The sequence below is a fragment of the Rhagoletis pomonella genome, unplaced genomic scaffold, assembly GCF_013731165.1.
Source record: "Rhagoletis pomonella isolate Grant_MI unplaced genomic scaffold, Rhpom_1.0 Rhpom_scaffold_00014, whole genome shotgun sequence".
NCBI lineage: Eukaryota > Metazoa > Arthropoda > Insecta > Diptera > Tephritidae > Rhagoletis > Rhagoletis pomonella.
The window spans coordinates 5,739,942-5,743,234 of NW_023458568.1; the positions used below are offsets into that span (position 1 = coordinate 5,739,942).

Sequence of the window (3,293 nt, forward strand, 5' to 3'; positions counted from 1 at the left end):
GGATACATTTTTGGCTTGGTCGGTGATACATTTTCTTGGGACGGCGCGGCAACACTGATCGTGATTGATATGTACTAAACAGCTGCACAAGCACTACAAAAATCGCTTGCAAGCCATCAGCTCTCATTTTAAGCACTGTACCTCTCCTTCACTCCCATAACAAAGCAACTGCTACACTCACGAAAGGTTTTGTCATACGAGCGAATGCCGCACGATAGGAAAAGAACAACAGAACAAAGCTGAAGTAGAACCAAACTGAAGCAGAAGCAAATTAACCGTCGAAGCAGAATTGCAGCGTACGGCGCAAAAAACTGCTGCGTACGTACGCTGTCAAAATAAAAAACCATTTGCACTTGGGAAAACGAACACAATTGGCAACGTAAGCGTAGCAGCGCAAAGCTGCCGTACGTCGGAGTAAATCGATTTCTATTTTCTACGCCACGTACGAGCGCACAGGGTTGCTTTAGAATGCCAAATGTCAATTACAAACCAAACATATGTACATACACAAACAGAAGTGGCAAAATTTGTTAAATTCTTAATTCATAATTATCGAAGATATTTAGGAAATGGATTTACATTTCAACGAAAAATTAATTGAAGAAGTGAGGAAGTATGGGTGCATATACGATTTGTCTGCAGCCGACTACAGGAACGTCTTCAAAAAAGACAAAATATGGACACAAATTGGAGTGCACTAAATACAAAAGGTAAAAAACTATATGTATATTAGAATATTATAATATATTAAACTGAGGCTCGGTCTGTCCAGACGAAGTGTGCAGGAAGCGGTGGAAAACGCTCCGCGATTCCTTCGAACGGCATATGCGAAGTGAGGAGCTGACGACAGGCAGTGGAGCACCCGCTCCAAGCCAAAAGTGGAAGTACGCAGATAATATGTCTTTTTTGAGAGAAGTTAGAGACTGCAGGCCGTGAGTATTGTTTTTTGTTTCCATTGATGGGGAAATTTATATGGAATATTAAATTTAACTAGAACAATTGGAACCAGAATGCAAAACGATGATGACAATACTGTTGCAGACCACTCTCAAACAGAAAAGTCTCTAGAAATGTCGCCACGGCCAGAAGTCTCCATCACCGATTTAATTGCGAATAGCGAACAAAGTGCAACTCCTAACACTAGACCCAGCAAGAAACGGGATGATGAAACTATCAAGGCGTCCCTTAAGTTATGGAAAAGTGCTGTAAGTGTCGTAAATAAGTATTTAGAATGCTTTAATCCAAATTTTGTTAAGCAGTGTGAAGATGCATGCTATGACTTTTATGGTACCTTGAGGGCCCCCAAAATATATTTTTAGCTTTTTAAATTTTACGACATGCAACAGTACGACACTTACGATACTGTTGTGAACACACCAATTAGCTAATAAACCATTAAACTCATTTGTAAAATGTTGTTAACTTAGATGATGGCAAATTTAAAAAGGTTTATTAATGTTAAAAGAAGTTTGATATTGGCCCACTATATCTAAAACTGCTTTATATTATGTAAGTGCCCGTTTTTCATATCTTCAGAAAACTGAAATTTGGCTATATCTCGAAAACTGTTCTACTTTTTTTATATTTTGCCTTAAGATTCGGATGAATTGGAAAATTTTTTAATCACAATTCATATAAAAATTTTTTATTTATTATTTCTGTAAACAAAAAGAACAGTAGTGTGCAAAGCCTAAGCAATGAAAAGCACTTTAATTTTTTTTCTGCCACTAATTTTTATTTATTTAGTTGATTCTTTTTTTATAAAAATATAGTTCAGTCTATGTTTAATATACACAGTATAACAGACAGCCTTGCAAATCGACATTTGCTTCAACTTATCTTACATACCCGCAGTATTGTGCAAAACTCAAGCAACAAAAAGCACTGCTACAATAATTATTCATTTATTTGATTGTTTTAACTTTATAAAAATATTTTTCATTCTATAAAACATACCATATAAATCAAATTTTAAAACGTTGTACATAATTCACAAAATTACCTAAAATTTAAAAAAATATTTTACAAAATTTCAAACTTTGTAATCAGAATTTCTAAAACTTGTTTGTGTATGCAGTTTTGTAGTCTATATAGTATAAATAAATAATAGCTTAAAAACTAGAAAACACGCTTTAATGGCAGATAGATCTAAAAAGTCAAAAATAATATTTAATATACATAATTATAAATTAATTACCAGAAAAAATCTATATCATTTTCAAAAAGCGTGGGGTGCTACGTACTATATTCTCATATTAAGTCTACTTCTAAAGGAAGGTAGTAAAGGTTTTTCAATAATTGGTACCGATCGCCCTAAGCGATCTGCTTGGTGCTCCTCATCCAGGTGCAGAGTTGTATGATGCTTGTCATGGCACCGACGGCATCTCTCTTCGCTCGTGCACGTATCGACGCGGTGTGTCATAGACAAGCAGTCTGATTCGCATCGAACACCTTATGTAAAGCAGGACATGAGTAATAGTTTGTTTCATTTTTACAACGTGTTTTCGCGGCATCAAACAAGAACGGTGGTAATAATCGATAAACGTGATACGGAGTATCATAATATTCCTGATGTCGATTACCGTATTTTTGCGCATCGCAATCATTTTTTAAACTGGTATTCCAATCAAAAATCATCTAACACAATGGTAAGATAATTTATTAAAGTACAATTTTTCTAGAGATTGCGAGGCATGAACCAATTAGAACAGACCGGTCGAGAAGCAACCATTTGTGCGTTGATGACCGTCGAGTAGAGCAGTATTTATAATTTGCATAAAAGCCATACTTTGTGATAGCAATTGAGAAAATTATGCCTCGTCTTCATATTCTTTGTTTACTTTTAAAAGAAAATAACATGGCATCAAAATTACCAACGTCAGCCAGAAAATTACTTTTTTCCTTTTGCTTCATCTTGTCGTAGTTCGACGGATTGAGTAAAAATCCCCAATGACGCAAGCTTAACGTAAGCATTTGGTCTCGAATACAACAGATGGCGCCATTGCTAATTCATGAATGGCAATATCCTGAATGGCTGAAATGTCATTCAAGAAATAACCTATCACGAGGAGAAACGGTTCGTATAGTGGAATTTGTTATAATAGTAATTTGTAGTATAGAGTTTGATTTAATATACTTAGTTTAGGTTTCAGACGCTTGCCTGCATCGATTTGCAACCCTTTGCCTTGAGCACACAGCACGGATTAATGCCCTGTAAACGGATAAAGAGAAGATGCCCGAAGTGTAAGTGGTTCTGTATGTATGTATGTAATTAAAATTTTAATTTTTTTTTT

At 35.3% G+C, this 3,293-nt stretch overlaps 1 long non-coding RNA gene across 1 annotated transcript; it reads left to right on the forward strand.

Annotated features, from left to right (window-relative positions):
* Nucleotides 1–2,523: 2,523 nt before the first annotated feature.
* LOC118749074 lies at nucleotides 2,524–3,254 on the forward strand. The gene is made up of 3 exons (XR_004994148.1): nucleotides 2,524–2,648; nucleotides 2,924–3,076; nucleotides 3,146–3,254. It is a non-coding gene; the product is annotated as an uncharacterized LOC118749074 (long non-coding RNA).
* The last annotated feature ends 39 nt before the right edge of the window (nucleotides 3,255–3,293 follow it).